Source organism: Argiope bruennichi, chromosome X1 (assembly GCF_947563725.1).
Source record: "Argiope bruennichi chromosome X1, qqArgBrue1.1, whole genome shotgun sequence".
Classification (NCBI taxonomy): domain Eukaryota; kingdom Metazoa; phylum Arthropoda; class Arachnida; order Araneae; family Araneidae; genus Argiope; species Argiope bruennichi.
In genome coordinates this window covers 88,519,277-88,542,778 of record NC_079162.1, presented here as the reverse complement: position 1 = coordinate 88,542,778, position 23,502 = coordinate 88,519,277, and positions in this window count along the sequence as shown.

Here is a 23,502-nt window from a genome sequence, read left to right as displayed (position 1 = left end):
TTTCTGGCTCGATTTCGTGAGGAATGATTACTTACGTGGAATCCTGCCATGTAACCCATATTTGTGAAAAGTCCTCCTTATAGTGCTTGCATTTATTGCCTTCGCTGATCTTTGTGAGGTGCTTTGAGATATTTTAACAGCACTTGCAGCTGAATTAGATTTGATCTCTCGTACTGCTGCTCTCACTTCTGTATCAATAAGTCGTTTTGATCTCCCTGTTCTCTGAAAATATTTAATCCGTCTGTATTTGGAATATTTGTCAAGAATTTTCTTGACTGTGCTATGGCTGCTTTCAATAATTTTTTTTTTATTTCATGTAAGGATTTACCATTTTTTAAAAAATTTATTATGAATTTTCTCTTTTCTAGGGCTAATTGTTTCCACATCACAACATTTCCCTGATTTTTCTAGAAATTTACATAAAATGAGGTAGAATATACGACTTTAACTTATATCAAGATCCTCTAAGAAAAAAAGTGTTAATATCTGTAAAATTAAAACATTTGAAGGAGAAAGAGTTATGAGTGTTTACTTTTTTGACGCATAAAATTGGATGTTCTTAGGTTCAAGTGTAGTTATTTCTTTATATATTTTATTTTAATTCAATGTTTATAAGTTATTCGATTCTGCTTTAAATAAGTTAATAACTGTATATATATATATATATATATATATATTATAAGTCAATAATATATTTGTTATAACACATTTTCTAAATCAATCATGGTTGTTTACTTTTTTTTTACTCTCACTATATTAATAGAAGTAGTACTTTTTAGTGCAGAAAAATGCTTTTTAAATGGTCTCGACTCCAAGAAGAGCCGGGAAGAAATGACTAAGAGTGCTTTAATCAAATTATTCGTTAAAAATAACCAGAAAGTATTGACAAAGTCACTTTGATTTTAAAATTTTACAGATAAATATATTTAATTAAATTTTCTTTTGTTTATCATTAACTGGCATTTCATTTGCCTTTTGTATTTTCTTATTAGTGATGGATTATTAAAAAGGTCCGGGACTAACTTTGTTGTCAAGAGACTACTTTATTTATATACTTAGACGTGCTATCACTTTACAAATAGTCTCCTTGCACTTCAATACAATATTCTTGCCACTTCTGGAATGTACCAGGAAATCCACTTTTCAAAGAATGTCATCATCTATAATTCACTTGGATTTCCGCAATGGATCTCTCGTCGTCTTTCAATGATGTTCTTCTGCTGTTGTAGTGGTTGTGCCATTCAATTTATTCGGTATCATCGTCATAAATTTGCTACGTGAAATGCATCTGTGTAATATTTGTCAAAAGATGTGATGCTTCATTCATCGTCTTCCAATAATGTTCACGCGCTCTTGAAATGGTCGTTGTATGACTTATGGTAGCATCACCGTAAAGTTGTTGCTTCATTAATGTCTCTGGCAGTTTCAAGTTCGCTTATTGTTCAAGCCTGCTGCTGATGTTAGGTTCGTAAAAGTAATAACGCATGTAGTCACAAACGGACCAGCTGCTAATAAGATGCAAATTGCACTATTGTACCCTGTACGGTGTATATTGGCAAACTGACTTATGAAAGTCGGTGCTCTTTGTGAATGTACAACCGACTCTGTTCTACTATCTGCCACGTGTTACAGAATCAGTCTCCAAACATTTTGATTCCACTTCGTATATGTAAGTTAAGAATCGCAAAGAAAATTGTTCATTATGGCGTCGCAATAAAACATTACTGTCGAAATGAGGATAGGAGTGAAAAAATTGTAAGAATCTTTGAGTTCTATCAAATGAGCCAAAGATCTTGATGACATTTAACCCTTTGCATTCAGATGGTGTCTCTCACTCACCATTCAAGACGCTGCATCATTTTGACTTTTTATTTAATTATTTTTAAATTTTGATTTTTAAAAAATGCTTAAAGAATGGTAAGAAGATGTAGATTAATTTTTCGGTAAAATTCAACTTAAAACAATTATATATATATTTTTTTCATAGCAATAAGAAAGTCTTTGTGTTAGCTGAATAAGGGCAAAGGGTTAACTTTTCCGAGGGCAAAGGGTTAAAGTTATAATAAACGGACAATATTACTCCTTGTTAATGTTCATCAAATATTCCTGGTAGACGACATAAAATTCCAGTGAAAAAACGAGAGTATAGAGAAAATGAAAAGAAATTCTACTTCTGCTCGAAAGGTAGCAAAAAAATTTCCCACATTTAAATCTTTTTATATTTGTGCCCTGGTGTCATATGTGAGTGAAATTATTGGACTTTTAAGCGTATAATTTAAAATTAAATCATCTGTAGACGTCATAGTTCGACAAAGGTAAGGTATGCAAAGATACATGAAAATTGCAACTGTATTAAGTACTTTCGCTGACGTGTAAAAATCTGCAAAATAGCGTATTAAAACAAACATTATCAGCTAATTTTCAAGTAAAGAGACATGGTTTTAAAGGAAAAATTAAATATTTCTTTACATACTCTGGATGAGAGAATGCAAAGAAATACGAACGAGAGAGAACTTGATAGCTTATTGTAAGTAAAAACTTGCTTTTCTATTGCTTGAGATATTCGTCGTAAAAATAAAAGGAGCGAATGGAAAACTGAAATACTGTTTTACTCCCGACAGAAAAACATTTCATTTGTTACTGACAGCTGTCTACAGTAAAAGATTATTAAGATTAATTGAAATAAATCTACTTGTAAGCTCAATAGGGAATTCTAACACAGTCAGTAATATTTTACATTTCGGATCAGTTACATTTCAACTTTCAGAAAAAGATAATTAAAATATATATATATATACAGTTGACAAAGATATGTGAGAATACGCTCTCCCTATCAAAACCGTCACCAAAGCACGAATTCGGAATAAGATTTTTAAACTTTCCTTTTTCTTGATTGCTGTAATAGAGAAAATATTAACGAAAATGTAAAGCTATTTGTAACGACCAGATGCTTGTGAAATAAAGACGCTGTAATAAAAAAAAAATTGGCTCTATCAAACATGAAGTTCTATATGGATAAACACCAGGTGAATCATTACACGAGACTTAAAGCAACAAGAGTAGGTTACATTGTAATTTTATAGTGCTGTTGAGCTCTAATACTTGGGAAAGATCTTGAAAGTAATATAAAATTATAGAGAAATCTATTTGTAAAGGATGTTCTTGTCATTTTTTTTATTTATTTCATCGTCTGCTTATCAAAATTGTGACTTCCTTCACAATTTAAAAGAAAATCTTGCTTTTAATAAGCCAAAAAGGAAAGTAAAAAGAACAAAAGAACATTCTTTTAGTTAGTTGCGATAGGAAAAAAAGATCTGTCAGTAGCAATTATTGAAAAAAAAAATGTCACGGTCTTATTTTTTAAGAAGTCAATCTATTATTTCACTAGAAGTGGAAATTAAAAGATGATAATTTTACAACCATATAATTACTGCAAATGCAACATTGGTACCAGCTTGAAACGTTAATAGGCCTTCGGAGTAGTCATCAGCAATGGATATATATTGTTGGATACATATAGTTAGAATTCGTTCTTGTTGGGTACATATTGATTACATGAATGTAGTTAACCCTTATCGTGGCAAGATTGCTTTTTTGAAGAAAAGCAAAAAAATGTATATAGGTAGCTTATTTTATATTATATATATTATATTTTTTATATTTTATATATATTTTTATTTTATAGTGGTAGTATATTTTTATAAAGTTGTATGTATGGTATACTATACAAAATGAACATAAGGGTTAATAAAACAACGTTTGTAACATCATACCACCAATATAGATAAAAAGAAATTTGATTTGATTTTTCAGAATCTATAAAAGAAGAAAATTCTAAATGGCGATACTTCTATGCAGCACTTCTTGTTTCAAAATTTCTATTTCAACTCATGTGATCTGTTTGTTTTTCAAATCACTGAAAACAACAGATTATTCTCGTCTATCTCGTTTTCTTTATCAGTCAAAATTAGACTTTAAAGTTTGTATTTGTTGTTTTATTTACGCTATGGAACAAGTATTGGTTTGACCTTTAAGTTTTCTCATTGATGAGCTATATCGTCTTTTCTATATCAAAATTATAAGGCTACAATAAATTACTGCAGGCGATTCGCGGTTTTGTCGTGTGGCACTGACGACAGATTAGAATTTATAAACTTGGAAATTATCAATTTCTATATAATTTCACTAAAACTTGGAAATTATCAATCTCTATATAATTTCACTAAAACTTGGAAATTATCAAACACCAGTGTAAACCCTCAGTGACAAATTCATCATTGCTGAAGAAAGTTATTCAAATTGGCCTATAGCTATTACTAACATACAGAAATTACTAATTTACAGCAATTTCCTCGCCTGTATGTAGCAAGAATCAAAATGCAAATGCCATTGTAAGTTAATTACATAAAAAAAGTTGAAAGTTTTTTTTCGTGGTTAAAGGCGTAGCTTGTAAGGACATCAAACATTTCAAGGTTGGGCGGGTAATTTAAAGAAATATTCCGGAAAAAGACCGTAAATGTCTGGAATGAATAAATGAAGTTTATAAAACAGCGTCTATAAAGTAGTATCATCGATAAGGATTAAAGAAATTTTGCTTTTTTTTGTTTGTTTGTTTGGATTCCATAAAAAATAAAATTCTAAATTGTAGGACCTTCTTGTAGAACAGCTAATTTCAAAATCTCTATTACAGATCATATGGACTGTTTGTTTTTCAATTACAATCACTGTACAATGTAATTTCAAAATCTCTATTACAGATCATATGAACTGTTTGTTTTTGAATTAAAGTCACTGTACAATGTAATTTCACAATCTCTATTACAGATCATATGAACTGTTTGTTTTTCAATTAAAATCCCTGTACAATGTAATCAATCACTGTACAATGTAATTTCAAAATCTGTTTTACAGATCATATGAATTGTTTGTTTTTCAATTAAAATCACTGTACAATGTAACCAATCACTGTACAATGTAATTTCAAAATCTCTATTACAGATCATATGAACTGTTTGTTTTTCAATTAAAATCCCTGTACAATGTAATCAATCACTGCACAAAATAGTCAATACACTGACGCATTACTCGTGGCTTTCTCATTGTTTTTATCAGTCAACGATCTTGGAGCTACTCCATGTGAATGAATTAGAAGCTAAAGTTTATATTTGATGTTCTATTTCCACTGAAATACAAATACTAGCTTGACCCTTAAGTTTTCTCAGTGACAAAATATTTCAACAAACTGCACCAAATCTATGAAGCAGAGATGAGATTCTTGTCGTGGTATTCAAGATATAATTTAAGCTTGAACATATTACTATTCAGGCGCCAGTGCAAACCATCAGTGACAGATTTATTATTGCTGACGAATGTTATTTAGACTGCTCTACAACACAATACGAATTTATAACAAATTAATAAGTTTATTCTCTACTTCATAGCATTCATATTTTGAATCTTTATTACTTTTGAATAAATAAATATTAAGGATATGCTTTTATAGTTCGCATATTAAGTAAAGGTGAGCACTTTTCAAAATACAACCCATATAAATAACATAGAAATCTACGATATTTTGTTTATATTCTTCGTCTAACAGAACGGCTAATGACAGTGATAAGATTGCAGCGGATCACCATGCAAATTGTTTACTTGAGCTCTAGAGCGTCCGTGTTACAAAGAGCTACAACTCCACTCGACATCTTCTCAATCGAATATCAACAAGTTCCCAGCCAGAATCGTCCTCTCTCAATTCATGCTGCAACATAAAGGTCTCCTCCTAATTTAATGTACTTTTATTCTAATTAAATTTCATATTATTTTCGACGTATGAATAAATATTTTGAAAAATACTTCTCGTATATGTGGTGACCCGGACGTGATTTGAACACGCATAAAATTTATTTTTAAATTTTACTATAAAAATTACTATAAAATTTATTTTTAAATTTTAAGAATAAATAGCGACAGAATCCACTAAATACATATAAATTTAAAGAGGAATATTAAAATAAACAACAAATCTATTATACAATCATTAAGAACAATAAAAGATAATGAGTGTATATGTTGACATTCTTTTTCTTTTACAAAAATCAACAATTTTTTTTTATTTTTTTATTATTATTTTTCAAAATAATCTGTGGATGCAGCTGAAAAATATAACAGCTGATATAATGCAAATATTTATCATAATTATTAAAAAAACATTCTATGATGACAGATAAGGTATATCTTTGTAAATATCTTGGAAATGATTTGAATAGCTGAATAACTAACAAAGAATGCCATTTTTCTTTCGTATTAATATATCAAATAATTTGGCAATCATATCTTTCAACATGATTTAAACCTTCAATATTCATTTAGTATTCATTATTATTTCTTCCTTAATGAGAGTCGGTGTGTCTTCCTTATTGAGAAAAACTTTAATGATTGATAACTATGGACAAAAATCCGGAACACCTAAATACAAATTTGCAGATGCTGATCTGAAACGAAATTTGGATGAATGGAATTCAAGCATAATAAAAATTCTTATCCTTATAAGAAATTTAAATAGGAATATTAAAATAAACAACAAATCTATTATACAATCATTAAGAACAATAAAAGATAATGAGTGTATATGTTGACATTCTTTTTCTTTTACAAAAATCAACAATTTTTTTTATTTTTTTTATTATTATTTTTCAAAATAATCTGTGGATGCAGCTGAAAAATATAACAGCTGATATAATGCAAATATTTATCGTAATTATTAAAAAAAATCATGCATTCTTATAATGTCCAAATAGAATAGTGATAATTGAAAAATATTTCATATGCGACTAATTAAAATATTTTTATACCAAGTGGATTATCTATTAAAATATTTTTAAAAAAAATGGTCATATTATTTTAAATATAAAATAAGAAACTGAAGATGAAAATATTGTTAGCCTTTATTGAGCTTCAACAGGATGTACTGAAAGGTTATTTAAAAACCTAAAACATCAGTCAAATATACAGAAATGAGTCATTTGTGTAATAGAACATATGATATGCAACGCAGTAGAGAGAAGCTCTGAAAGGGGCTCATTATCAGTGAATTAACTAAAAGAAAAGGGTACATAATATAAATGTACATTAATGGAATACAAATTTAAAATAGCACACGATCCCAACTGCATGCATAGCAACAGGCGTAGCGTGTATCGCTTCAGAAGAAAAATCCTTTGAACACTAGCTTTAAATACTGTCAAGGTCTGTTGCTGATACTGCGCCCTATTTGCCATTATTATTATTTGAATTGCTGTTTAGATGACGTAATTGCTACTCAGGCAATAGGTTGTTGTGTTATTCTAAACTTGTATTTCATTAAATATGGGCTATTATATTTTATGATTATCATTTTCTTTTACTTGATTTACTAATAATGAGCCATTTTAGTGGATTCCCTTTCTGATTCCATGTTTTAATTAAAAAAATGAGTTGTTTTTGTATGCCTAAACCTTTTCTTAAAATTTGTAAACGACTTTTCGAAGTACCTTGCATGATTATTTCTTCACAAATAAATATAAAAGATTGTTAACTCCAAATAATACATGAATATTTTTATCACTGTCCGCCTCTTCTTTTAAGAGAAGTACGTATTTAGCGTAATAAAAAAGTCAAAGTGTCTAGATTGCGCTAGAAGTTCAGCAAGCGTAATCAGAATTCTGTTTATCGAAAATCTGTCAACAAGTCTCTTTTATGCTTATTAACAGGGATCCTTGTTTATTGATAGTGTGTCCGAATGATAATTTATAGCGAAATCCACGTGCATCTATAGTGTAGATTCTGTTTAAGATCAGTTATACTTCGTTTTTGTATATCAACTTCCTCACTTATCAGCTGATAGAATGGAAAAAAGAAAATAAGATCAATGAAGTTGGAAAATGGAAAAATAAGATCAATATCAGTTAAGAAATAATTTTTGAATCTGTAAAAATATTATGTATTTTTGTTGGGTATTATTAAAGAAGCCTTTCTTTAAACTAAAATTAGAAACGGCATACGATAAGCTATTAGGCCATTCTGATTACTTTATAAACAGATATTTTATTACGCTTTTGTTTTTTTATTATAAAACATCAACTTTGAAAAGAGATGATACTGACTCATGCAAATTCCTGACAGCTGTTTTTGCTTTTGAACTGCTACGGACAGGAACTGATTTCATATCTTTTCAAATAAAAGCTTCCAAAGAAAATTCTCAATAAGAAAAATTTTTACATGCGTGAGTTTTTAAAAATGAATTATCATCGATTTTGCTGCGTTTGAATAAAGTCTTGTATTCCAATATTACGTTGTAATCGACATCGGCTCTGAATTACTTAAAAATCGAAAATAGAACAATGTACTCTGTAATTTTTTTTATTGTCATAAATTGTGCCGAATTTTATATGGAAGTTTGTTGTACTGTTTTTAAAGCTTCAGTGTCATACGTCCACGTGAGAGATGGGGAATCATGAAGTTAGCATGACTGAAGTCGATTAGACCGTTGTGGTAATAAGCATCGTAATTGCTTCATTAATTTTTTGTGATTTTTTTTTTTTTTTTATCAATCAGAATTTCACTTCTGTTTTTCTTTCTCTTTTTTTTATTAAAGGCATTAAAGGATAAATTATTCTTGCTACAATGGACGACTTAAAATAAGATTTAAGTGTTTTCCCAATTAAGTAAAAAGAACATGATTCAAAAAGAAGGCTAAATGGCATTCAAGCAGTCTTGTAACACCGTGGGGGCATGTCTTAGTGGAAGAGTGTCAGAAAACCGTGTAACACTGAAAAGCAAGCGGAAGCCTCAAGTTTCAATGTGATGCTTTGAATTGGGCGACGTAATATAGTAGGTTGAAATCGACGATCTGCAGAAACTGTAATAATAAATACTCTCTAATAACTTTGTCATGCCAGAGAACTCCTTATGTGTAATTGGCGTACAATAGTTAAGAAATATTAACTTTTGGAGTGAATTTAGTATTGGCGAGTTATTCAACGATTGATCCATGGCATCTGTTAATAGTAACCAAAAATCGAATTTGTGTTTTAGACACGATTTTCTCAGCCGATTGAAACAAAAGTGTGACACGAAATTGAGCTTGTAGTCACAAAATCCCATACCAAAATTTATATATTTGAGTCCCTTATGTTTTTGAATTATTGCATTTACTTGTTCCTGAAAGTACAGATCGACAGACAGTCAACCAGTTGTTGGATTTGGCTCAATTTTTAACAGGTGTCTACATTATAGATGTTAAATCTGTGTACCGAATTTTATCTCTCTCCATTTTGTAATTACCGTGTTGACTTATATTCAAACAGCTGGACTTCTTGGGAACAGATTTTACACAAAATTTGATAAATTCTACAAATTTGATGCAAAGACCTTATCCGAATATCAACCGTCTAGCTAAGAGCGTTTTTGAATTATTTTTTTCACTGACATATAGACAGATAGACGGACATTTTCCAAAAATCTGTTTTCCGAACTCAGGATGGTCTGAAACCAAAATAGCCAATGAAGCCAAAATATCGAATTTTAATTTTTTTGACGATTACTATACTTTGTTTATACTACGTATAAGAAGAAGTATATATATATATATATATGTGTGTGTAATGATATTTTAATTCTAATTTCAATTGAATTAATTTCCAAGATTTTATCTTAATTTAGCCCATAGTAACTTCATTCTAAAAATATTCTCTTATTTCGTGATCTAATTCCACTTTCGGTTTAATTAATTCCTCTGTAAAACTAATGCGCCATCAGTACTACGTATCAAATGAAAGTGATACTTTATTTGCCCTTATCAGAGGTCAAAACATGTATTCCATTGGTGCGTGGCCAGAAATCCTATGTTATATAAGACTAGTGATCATTTGTTTAGCGCTTTTTTTCTTACTTCTGCTTTAGTGTCGCACTGCGTCTGCTTATAAATAAATTGTTTTCCCGAGATGAATATTAAAGAGAGAATAAAACGGAATTAAAAATCCAAAATGTCTCTTCACTATTTCAACCAAAATAATTTTACACATTATTTAGCCGACAGAATTCGAAATAATGTTACATATATATATATAACGCTTCTTTCCTTATAGTTAAATTTAGAGCTGTTTTGTTTTTGATAAAATGAGCTAGATGATTCGCTTGCTTTGGCTCTGTTATTTATATTTTAATCTTGAAATGCAATGCCTCATCAAATATACTGCTTAATATGATTCAGGATATTTTGAATTAAAAAATACTTTCTTTTTTTTCCCATCTATCTGACATAAGTATCCCCCGTTTATGATGAATAACGGAGACTCTACTGTTAAAATTTATGACAGCATTACATAAGAAATACGGTAATGAAAACGAGGCGATCAACACAATAGATTACTAAATTATCTGAAAATACAATAGACTTACCAGATTACAATTTACGATAAAGAGTATTATCAATAAGCAACAATTGAAGTATTTCTTTGTTGTTAATAAGAGATAAGCAGCATTTGATGCATAAGTAATTTGGCTATTGACTATTTTTTGCAATGAACCCGTCAGGGTCGTTAATGCTTATCACAAATAATGTGGCATTTATGTCTAACACGTTTAATTGTGAAATGATGGCACAGTTATTATTATGGCAAAAATTAGAAATTTGCAAATTTAAAACACATCAAAATAAAAAATGTAATAAGTTACAAAATAAAAAAAGGGAAAATAAAAAGATAAAGAAAATAAGGATTAAATAGTTTCTTTCTCAACAGCATTTATATTTATTTTTCTTATAATTCGTAATTGTATAGGGTGTCCCAAAATTAACGCAAGATTTGAATTTGTCACCATTCGTGCAGTAAAGTGTTGCAACCCCATTGAAAAAAAAACCATTTGACAGCTGATAGTTTAGGATTAGTAAAAACAACGTGTTTCCATTGTTGAATATTTCAAAAATTATGAAAGTCTGGTAGTCACAATTCGAAAATTTGAGAATTGGGCCCCTAGATCGAGCGATTTAACACCGTTAGTTTTCTTTTTATGGGGTTATTTGAAGTCAAAGGTCTATGCCAACAAGCCCACAAATACACGTACATTGATAGAGGAAGTTCAACGCTGCATCAACGAAATTCAAGCACATTTATCCAAAATGGTAGTGGATAATTTCATCAAAAGGATGTGTATGTATCAGCAAAGCCGTGGTGACCATTTGCCCTCTGTGTTATTCCATACTTCCTATCCTGTGTACTTTACGATTCAATAAAATTATAACAATGTAAAGAAAATTATACTGTGTTTTTTATTTTACTAAAATCTTGCATTAACACGTTCTTCTATCATGTAACGCTCCATTTTTACTAACTCGAAACTATAAGCTATCAAATGGTTTTTTTAATATGGTTGCCAAAACTTTACTACGCAAATGGTGGCAAATTCAAATATTGCATTCATTTTGGGACACCCTTTATTGTTGTGATAATTCTCTGTAGGCTATTTTATTTCGTATTTTTCACATATACTCCGGAGATTAGAAATATATTTTTCGTAGAGTTGTAGAATTATCTGAAGCCGAAAGCAGCTGCCAGTTGCATTTGTTTAAGACCTGATATAAACTCATTTTGTTTAGTTTTACAAACAAGCCATAACTCTTATATACAGAGTGGAAAACTTTGAGAAGTTTCTTTGCTTGAACAAAGACTCATTCTTTAATATAAAAGATTCTTAGAGCTAAATTAAATTAAATAATAAATTATTTCTGAACCATGACATGGAAATTTTAATAGAAATAGATTAGTTGTAGTTAAACTGATAACCGCCTGTGAGCTAAATGAAATGATTTACATATGATAAAATTTTACGAACAACTTCACAACAACACAAGATGCTTCATTTCTTGTAAATATATATCCTCTGAAAAGTTCAGACTAAAAAGTGAAAAATTATGATCCACTAATAGACATTCCAATCCACTGCAGGTTTTAAAATAATGGTATAGAAATCTTTTAAACACTAAAATATGTTACATTAACAAAAAAATAAGCTTTTAGAAATGACGTTTCAGATTCATTGATGTAATAATATTAAATAATTTTTTGAATCCTTATTGAGTTTTATAATAAATTAAACTGGTCGACTAAATTTCTGCCTTTTGTGTTGTTTGGCCCATTTCTAAAAAATTCCTGTCTGTAAGATGGAAGGGAAATGTAGATTCCTTTACATTTAAGTTACTATTTGGCAACATAAATTAATGATACTACAAACATTCAAAATTTGGGCGTGAGAATCCCTTTTCAGCCTGAACTTCTAAGATACTGCAATTTGAAAAACTTTAAATACAAAACTTGTTTGTCTTAATGAGGCGCTGGTTTGGTTAATTGAATTTATTTTTCTATCTGCCGGCGTCCTGGCATAGGGGTAGCGCGTCTTTCCCGTGACCTAGGTGTACTGGGTTCGAGTCCAGGTTCGGGCATGGTTGTTCTTCATCTGTTCTATCTGTGAGATGTGAATGTGCCCCCCTGTAAAAAGGGGTTGTGCAAGCGAATGTGATGCGTGAGTAGCTAAGACGTACTCTTGGCCCTAGTTGGCGCTACTAAAACAAGAGACGTTCCCTTGGTTTAAAATCGATGACTTCGTCAGCGAGCTTGTCCATGGCAAGTGCCATTATAAACAACAACAATTTTTCTGACATATTAAGAAAATTATATTGAAATTAAAAGTTCAATCTTTCCCCACCTTATCCACCCCCTTTGAGCTAGTTGGCCCGTTTACGAACCCTTCTGAGATTTTTACCTTTCTAATAACATATTTCAAGCCAGTTAAAATCTAAATGAAATTACTCTAATTATAATGTTCATAAGATAACATGGAAAAATCGTTATATACATATATAGTATAATTTATGAGCTAAAGGTGGTTTTGGGTTCTAGGAACCTTGATCGGAGAACTGAAGAAATTTTTCTGAAGTCTTGTCATGAGAACCATTGCAATAGGTAGTCTTCCTATTGGAATTTATTTTTAAAAAATTGGGTCTGACTAATTTGGACCCAGAAAAATAAATAAATGTCTTTCCCAGCACTTAACTGCTATGAATAATAGTACGGAATAGAATCAATTTTTCGAAATAGAATAAATAAAATTTCTATGAATTAGAATAATTGATTCTGTTGCAAATTCCAATGATGTATTTGCATCCATCCAAGACAATTTTACAAGCAAACAATTACTCTCCATCTGTAAAGGAACGCGAGTTACTTTTCGGCCATAAAAGCTCCCGCGTTAATACAAACTGTCTAGAGTTCGAATGAATAAAGCTATTATGTGAAGAATTTTCGGTAGAATGATTGATTCTGCAACAAATTCCAATGATTGATTTGTATTTATCTGAGGCAATTTTACAAGCAAACAATTACTCTCCACCTGTAACGGAATGCGAGTTACTTTTCGGCCATAAAGGCTCCCGCTTTAATACAAACTGTCTAGAGTTCGAGCGAATAAAGTTAAGCTATTATGTGAAGAATTTTCGGTAGAAATTCTGTCTGTGTTTCGCTGCTTACATCAGTGTATGGCTCCTCATAAATTCCACTTTCCATTGTTGATAGGACAATGCTCGCAATCTTCATACTCCTCAAGTGCCTTTACCAGTGTCACAATTTCCAAGATGCTGGCAAATTAACGCCGACTTTTTTCAATTGTTTGGAGCTTAATTTATTGCACATCGTTCTTTCCCTGTTTTCTTTTTCTTTTTTATCATCTCGGCTTGTCTGTTGCATGTTGGGAAGAAAATAAAAGGAAAGTAGGAAGGAGACGAATGTGAGGAAATAACAGTTCTTTTCATGTGTATCGCCTAACTCTTAGAAACATTTGTCTTGAAATGTGATAACTTACTGAAGGAAAAAAGAAAAAAAAATCTCTTAATTTTACGCTTATTTTATGGTCGGGACATATGAACCCTTACTGGGGTTCTTCAAAGTCATTCTAAAATAAAGAGAGCATTAAAAACTCGAATCCTCCACAATCAAGAGGTATTAAATGATAAAGAAAACACTTCTTTGCATGTACTGTTTTTATTCGAGTGTCAAAACGAGATATTTGTCCCTTTTATTGTTTAACTTTCGTGAATAAATGTATTCGTGTTTTATTTAAAGTTGAAAAGTTACGTTTAACAGAAGATTAAAACATGAGACCATATTTGTATGGGATAAAAGGAGAAATCTAAATTTTTCTTCAGTAGGATTTGATAATAGTAACCAAAGAACTATATATGAATTACCCTAAATTGCACAAGACAACAAATTTCGATGAAACTTGTTCTCTAAAATTAAGATTGTAATTTATTGCTAATATTGGTTTTCTACATAAAGAATATAATATAAAAAATTTTGAAATTGGCTTTAATTTCTGATATATAATTTGATGTTGACAAATGCATGTACTTGTTTACTCCATGTTATCGAGTCGGTTCGGCTATATTTAATGAATTATCTTAAAGTCAATATTGAAAATTACCCAACAGTAGTCTGCCAGCATTACAGAAGAGTAGCTTTCCAGACATCTTTTCTCTGTTTTTGTTATGTCATGATGAAAACGCTCATCAGGTTCCCAGTTCGCTTGGCCACAATTCTGAAAGGAAAGCTCAAATATTGCCGGAAATATATTTTTAGAGGCATGGAGCAATTAGGCTTTCTGTAAGTAAATAAATATCCATCGCTAATTTCTTGTGGTCATTTGACTTCACATTTCCTGACACACACGAAAAACATTCCATATTTTTTTGTGTTGCTGGAGAATACTATCGAAATTTGCATTCTTAAAGAAGCTATGCATAGCAAATTGCATCGAGATCCTTAAGTCTTGAACAGATATAGGTGTCTAACAAGGTTATTCAATTCTTCTGGAATAGAATGTGTGTTACATTATCATTATATTCATCACTAGATGTAGAAGACTGTAGAGCATGACATCATCATTTTTGATCTTCTGGATCAATGAGAAATTGTTTTCAGTTTATGCAATAGGAAATTCTTAATCATGGGGAATTGGTTGATGATGTATTTGGGTCCACTTTATTCCCTCGTGATTCCTTCACGAAGAGGTTCGTCCATGCAGAAATAGCAATCATTTCCGTGATTACTTTGTTCCCTCCAAATCAGAGAAATAGTATTACCATGTTTGTTTATTTCTTATTTTTTGCACCGCAGCCATATGAGAAGTTTTATTGAAAGAGAATTACAGCATATAGCACCCAGAACTGCTATAGATCTCAAAGTCTGCTTCCGAAATAAGGGTGATATGGCTTTTTCACTAAAAGATGGGATATTTTGGGCTTCACACACCAATTCTTCAAACATTTATCATCAGATTAAAGCACATAAGAAGAATAACAGTTCTAAAAAATATAATATAATGATGAGTGAAAAGCAAAATCAATTATTTCCTACCCAAAGCGTCGTTTACAACAGTTTTTTAAAGATCTACGGTAAGAGAACGTGCCGACAGCCAGACTATTGAGTAAATACTTCTAATTGTTAATTTTTACTAGATGGTATTAATAAAGTTTTTTATAATTAATATTCAAAAGCATATTTCTAATTCTTACTTTTTTAGATTTTAGATACATGTTTGCTTATTTCACACATATTCAATATATGAGACATATTTTTAATATATATCCTTTTATAAAACTTGCCATATAGTTTATAAATTATTAAACTTTGTAAACTGTATAAATTTACATATTCCCATATTTTCACAAATATTTTAAGGAAATTTATGAAGTCGAGTACTTTCGTACACCTTAAAAAGAACAAATCATCGATTTTTACTATCAATTTGTGCCCTAAAATTAGTAAGGAACGATTTTTTTTCATATTTAAGAAAATTTTTTAGCTGAGCATTGTTATTAATTGGATGCTCTAAGAACAAATAAAACATATTTATTATATAGAATAATATGATCTAATGCTCAGTAAAATACGACAGCTCTAGCTTTTGTTTCTCACTAATAAAATTTAATTATACTGTAAGAAATGCTGCTTTTTTGCCACATATATAATAAATTACAGCTCATTCTGAAATGCAAAAGAATCATATAACCATACCAAGTCAGACTTAAATGAACAATGAATAACAAAGTATGCATTTACATCGAATTCTTTCACGAATATCAAAATAAAACCAGAAATATCAATGCATTCATACAAAAGCACGGTAGTTAAGCACCTACTATAATAGTTAATCTTCCGGTATAGTTGTTCTCATATAGCGAGTGATGAGAATGGTAAAATTTTGTACCAACCTTATCTTTTAGTGCTGTATGAAGCCCTTTAAGTCTGCGGATAAAAAATAAAAAGTATAAGACATTTTAAATAGGAAATATGATTTTTTAAACTTTGTTCCAGCCTTACCTTTTAGTGCTGTATGAGTCCTTTCAAATACGGAGACAAAGAATATAAGAATTTTAAATAGGAAATATGATTTGTAATACTTTATTCCAACCTTACATTTTAGTGCTGCATGAGCACATTGAAGAATGCAGACTAACAGTATAAGACATTTTAAATAGGAAATAGGATTTGTTTTTCATAAATTTAAAAATTAGTGTGGATATTCTAAATTGCTTTTAACAATATGTCAGCCTATTAGGACCCGCCATACGAACTGGGAGAATTAAGGTGACTTGACCTCCAGGTAGATTTTTCAAAATGTGAGACAATTAATAATTTATCTATTTGTATGATTGCCTTTGCACGGTTACATTAACAACCTTTTGACTTGATTGTTGATGTAATTGCTAGTGTGTTAGTCCTTTATAATCTCTGTTTGACCTCTGGTTATATGATGTATTATAAAAGATTTCGATTTGACTCTGAAAAGCCATAGTGATGGTGAATATCTTGGATGTTCCAAAATAAAAGTTTGATTTTTCATTCTTATGTAGGCTTGAACTTTACAATTGATGATGAATTGATATCTAGATTTTCAGCATACTGCGAGCCTTTAATTTGATAAACGATGGTTGCAATATCTAAATTCTAAGTGATTTACTTCTTAGGTTAGATAGAAAGAATCAAATTGGAGAGTGAGGACTTAGGCCTATATATTTAGGAAAACTTTACCAAAAAAAAGCTTCATGAAATAAAACTGATACACGCACTTTTTATTGTATACTTCAACTTCGATGCTCGTAGCTTCTTAAAGTACGGTATGTTGTTGAAATCAATTTTTTGGTACGATGGATTTATTGCCAATATGGCAACCCAGAAAATCAAGCTGTATGGTTACACTAACAGTTCTTTGACTTGATTGTTGATGCAATTGCTCCTATGTTAGTAGTTTAGTCTCAGATAAGAATAATTATTTTAAAATTATCTTACTTATTTAATGAATAAAATTTCTATTCTGGTTATTTAATCTCTTTAATTTCTATTTATAAATAATCAATCTAGGCTCAAATCTCTCTTGCATAGTCTTCCAAGGAAGAATTAACTTTAGATGATTTCATAAAATAGTATACTTCCTTTTTTCTTAAATGTAATCATTGTAACTAATTACATTTCTCATTTTTAAATACTTAATATTTTATTACTTAGTAATGACAAATTATCTGAGGAAAATTAGAAAAAAATTCAAAAAGGGTCAAACCTCCGTAGTGTCCCTTAAATATTTTAAATGAATCCATTAAAAAAATTTTAAAAATTTGAAGGTAAATCCAATTTTTATTAAATATACAACTTTAGAAGAAAACTTTTAACTTAGTTTAAATAAAAACCTTAATTTTCATATTGAATGAATTGGGAGACTTTCCCAAAAATAATGTATGGGTATATAATTTTAAATTTCAAAGTTCCTCACTATTAATTATGAAAAGAATTAGCAAATCTTTTCTTAATTAATTAATAGACTAAATAATTTCAATTTACAGAGTAACCTTTAGAAAGATCTAAACCAAAAGGTGAAAAAAGTTTTTGAAACATTCATAGTAAAACCTTTACTACCAAATATTAATTGTTTTTAAATATTTTTCAAATGTCAAACTCATATATACTTGTTGAAAGTAAGTACTATGCTATTCTTTTATATACTAACTTTTATATACTTTTATATTCTATTTATATACTAATTTCAGATATTTTTCTTGCTAGCATACAGACCTACAGTGGGTTAAATTTTGGTGGAATCGGTGGCCCCTTGGATCTATTTTCAATTAGAATTTCCATAAATACCAGTAAATTGCCTTGTTTTTTCAGAAATTTGTGTCAAAGAAATAGTATATGTGCCCATATTATGAAAACTACAGTTTTCTACCACAAATAAAAAAATATATATATAATTATTAAATAATACTTTATTTAAAAATAACTGTTTTTTCATTAATCCCTTTGTTTGCTTATTAATACCTAATTTGATGCAAATTCGAAGATCATATGTATTGCCAAAAGATTCAATCTTTACAACACTTTGTGATTTAGAACGCCATCTGTTATTTACAATGTGAACTAATGCTGTATTAAAAAAATATATCGACTTAAATTTAAAATGAAACGTGATATTTCAGCCTTTAGCATAACTATGTTTACTTTCACAGCTGAAATTAAATCTTAATTATTTTTTGTTACGAGAAATTGTGCCAGAATTTATTTGATAAGAATTTTCATTATAAAATTAATTTATTTATTCTCTGTTTATTACATTCACAATATTAACAGCGTTGACAAGATTAAGAAAGATTTCAACTTATCGCTCCCGATTATAAAAATTTGGCAAATTAAGATCATTAATATTTATAAAAACATTTATATTTAAGTTAATTTCAAAAAAACATTTCGTACAGGTTCAAACTGATATATTAAGTAATCTCAAATGATGTTGATGAAAATATTATTTTAGAAAAGTATCAGGTTAAATGTTTCAATTATCTTTCAACACAATAATATTTGTAATTTTAGTGCATGAAAAGGCATCTGTTTGTTTAGAAATGTGAAGTGTTTCAAATTTAAAAAAAATATATATAGGATATTTATTTTGAAATTGCTCGAATTTAATAGCTTTAGAAATCTAAAAAAATTGTTAAATCAAGGAATGAAAAAACTGATATATATATATATATATATATATATATATATATACTACACATCTCTTCATTGCCTTTAACATCCATAAATGTTTTCGCTTTTAACTTCCGTAAAAGAAAAGAAAAAAAATGAAAAACGAGATTGCAATTAAAGATTATTCAGTTCAGCATTATTAAGCTTATTTTTCACTTAATCTATATTTCGATTACTGCATCCATCCCAAATAGCGTATGATGAATTTTCTTCGATTCCTTTCTATATTATCTCAAATAATGTAGATGATTGTTATTGTCGAAAAGGTTACATAGCAATTCTTCATAAAGCTCCCACAATCGTTAAAACTTATAAAGAAAATAACGAGCCCATGAAAAATAATTTAACAAGGAAATATGATATAAGGAGGAGGGAGAGAGAGAACGCTACATAGAAAAATCGACTAACAGCTCAAATGCTCAAACTAAGCTTTCTAGAGTTTTAGTATTAAAAAGTTATTTTTATTTGTTGAAGAAGGTCTGTTTTGGATCATTTTGCTATAGTAGTGCCTTGTTTCTAAAAAGTCTAACATGATTTGTTCGTTTGACCTTTCATCAAATATTTGGTGCTGCAAATCTAATTAATCTGACAGTGAATTTCAGATGTATTATATCCTAGTAGTCAGAAGAAATGAAAAACATCCTAGGCATTTGATATCTGGAAGGGAATCAAATGCCTAGAATCAAGCCGTCCATGCTAACATCCTTTCTAATTGACAATTATAGATAATAAAAAAACTTTTTAAATTTAAATTAAATTAAATTCTCTTTAAAAGTTTATTTTATGACCATTGGGGCCTTTCTTGATCCCTTAACTACTGTACCCATGCGTCATACAGGCATCGAGTTATCCTCCTCAAACTTAATAAGCTGAAATTAGATCTTTTAACGCGATAATTAGAGATACTTTAGATCTTAAACGCGATAATTAGAGATACAAAAAGACGCTATAATTAGAGATACAAAATAAACTACAAACACCTCAAGTATTCTATGGATGCTCAGTTGAATCAGTAGAACAGCTCATTGCAAAATGGGGCGCGTTATCTAATTAGATAATAAAAAATCAAAACAGTTAAGGGGTTAATTCTTTTTAAGTTTCCTTTCGCCCGAAGGCAGAGTGAAGAGTCTTGTCTTCATGCCCAAATATTCTCGATACGAGTACATGGAATATCCATTGTGTATAACGTGATGTACGTGGTCTGCTAAAGAATAAACGATCTACCTCTTGCGGGAAATGGAAACTAAGAGACAGGAGTGCCGGCTCAAGTGTTGTGCTCATAATCTGGTCATGATTCAGAAATATGAGATCCTCTACAAAATAGACCTTATGTAACTTCTAAATGGGAAGTTAATGTAACAAAACTCCTTCTGTTCCAAAAACTATTATGGGCCTTCTTTCTTATTCAAAAACGTTTATATATATATATATATAATCTAAGCATTGAGAATTCCATTTGGAAAGTTTCAAATTTTATCACTGTAACCGTAACTGTTAGAGTTTAACTGTTGTTCATATGATTCTTGAGCGCATACCTCAAAATACCTTGAACCAAAATTTTATCCCTTTCTTGTAAATTCTATTATAGTTATGGTCTCGTATATCGAGATAGTTTTTTTTATATATATAATCAACCTGTATATAGACAGAGAATCAGGGAAAAGTATAGCACAATGAAAAGAACGGTGCCATGTACGCTTCGAAAGAGTATAAGTTATATGTCTTATCAAAATTTGAAGTTTGAAAATATTTTGCTGAGGAAGCCTTTAAAACCAAGTTACACAAATTACTTAATTAAAATTTGTATCAACCATAAATACTAGCAAACCAACTATTTAATGGCGACTAGTTCCAAATAAAATAAAAACCAATAATTTAATATTATCAGAAGGTAGCATTAAAAATAATTTTATTATTTGTGATGTATTTCCTCCTTCCAGTGCAGAAAATAGATGCGTTGTAAAAAAAACTTAAAATTCAGGTAACAATAAAAGCTCTAAAAGAGCTAAAATTTACTGTTTAAACATTTTTAGTTTGTATTCAGTTTTCAGTTAACGCTAGAGCTTAATGATTATTAAATAAGTATTATATAACAATTAAACATATACTAATTGATATATGCAATACTAATTGATTTTATACGCAATATACCAATTGATATAAGCAATAATTAAATTATATTAGTCGATATTTTAAGCAATAATTTAATTTAATTTTATGCTGTTATGAGCGCTTTTTAATTCAATTTTTAAATGCATTTGAATTTGAAATCCCATCAGAATAAATTATTAACATATCCCTTCAATCGTCTTGTCCCTTCGTCGAACAGCCACAATGATAAAAGGGTTAAACGGACGGGGAAAGGGATATTTTTAAATCTATAAAATGAAACTAAATCATTCAAAGACGCTAAAATTCGATACAAAATCACACATAATCCATTAACACCTCAAGTATTCTATAGATTCTTAACTGAATCAGTAAGAAGAATATTCCCAAAATGTTAAGTGTAATCTTATAAGATAATAAAAAAGCAAAACAATTAAAAGGTTAAATCACGCGAAATGCAGCAACTTGTATGCACTAATATACGCATCTTATTATTTTTAGGCGAAATTAACACTTTAACACACCTCGAAATATAAAAAAAAAAGAAAATCATAATCTCATCTTAAATAAAAAGCAGAGAAATTCTATAATTTATCTATATATTATTATTTTGTCAAACATAAACGTGCAAAAGTAAAAATAACCAAATAGAAAAACGTAAAATATAAAAATAATAGCTTCAAAAGGTCAAATGATCAGTATGAAAATATTTTCTTCTCGTCTAAGTGTACACTTTTGAAGCTCAGCCATTTAAGAAATGGCCTTTAAAAAAACAATTGTTCTTTTTTTTTATTATTTATAATCATTTTATTTAATATTTAAAAGTCATGTAAATCAAACACAGACTCTGTATTATTGGGGGAAAAAAAAAAAGGAACGGACAGCAACCGTTAGAGACAAAACTTAAGCTTTTATAACGTGGAGATAATAAAAAAGCTATACATTTTTTGATGGTTTTTCATAAAAATATCTGTGTTGTTTCCTCGACCGTAGGAAATAAATGTAAATCAAACTTTAACAAAGGGGGGTTCTTCGCGCGACTTTTTGCCATTTTTATAAGAATGATTTCAAATAAATCTAAGAAACATACATAAAAACGTTTATATTCACTGGCTGGAACTAGATAAATTCCGTATTTATTTCTTATTCAGAGAGAGATAATATTAACTTTTAAAATCATTTTGTAATTTACGAGTCGATATCAATATTTCGGTAAATATAATTTTCAAACTTTACAAAACTAAACTTATTTCTAATGGGTAGAAATATCCAGTTCATATTCAATACACAAATTGAAGGGAAAAAAAAAGGAGTCTAAAGTAGTAATGATTTCTAAGATTTTTTTTATTGCTTAAAATTTATCTGCTTTTTAAAAATACAGATGTTTGTCTAACAAGAAGCAGAACACATGCAGAAATTAGTCTTCAAAATTATATTCTTCGTTTAAATTCTCAATGAAATGACGGAATAAAATAATTTTAAAGATTCCACAATTTTTGAATAATAATAATAATAAAGCTGAAGGTATTTTCCATATTACCAGATACAGTTGCTCTTAAACTAGAAATCTAAATGTAAATCAAAATTAGGTGCCCTTTCTTAGGAGGTCCAAAGCTAGAAAATAATTAGTTAAACGATTAACTCATCAAAAGAGGATAGAGCTATCATACCTAATCTAAAATGCCATTATCCTACAGAAGAAAACCCTCATTTACAGAGATTCTAATGAAAAGATTTATTTTTTGAAGATTATTTATCTTATTTTTGCCATACATTGAATAATAAGAATGTTAGAAGTGATTTCATTTTAAATTCCAAATCCATAGAATAATAGTAATTGATACGATAATGTTTTTGAATCGATATATGTTACAAACAAATATCGGCTGATTTTCCAGCCTGTTTGAAGGATTCACTAATTACTTTAGAAAATAGTGTTAATTATTTAACGCTAAAAATCTAGGCAACATTAAATGTTCGTTTTTAAAAACTTAAAATTATTTTATTTGCAATCACACAGAATGAATCGAATCAGTAGAGGTAAAAAAAAAAAAAGTCACAACATAAATCAAATGCGATAAAATCCATCATATCCTACTTATCTACAAAAGACTATTTTTCTGAATTATCGTTAAAAATTTGTTAAGTTACAATAAACAAGAGATAACTTGCATATGTACATTTAAAATATTGCCTAAAATTCTTTTCAGGTTGCTACAGGTACAAAAATGTTTCACACACAGTTCTTCAATCATAAAACACTCATTTACCTCAAAATTAATAT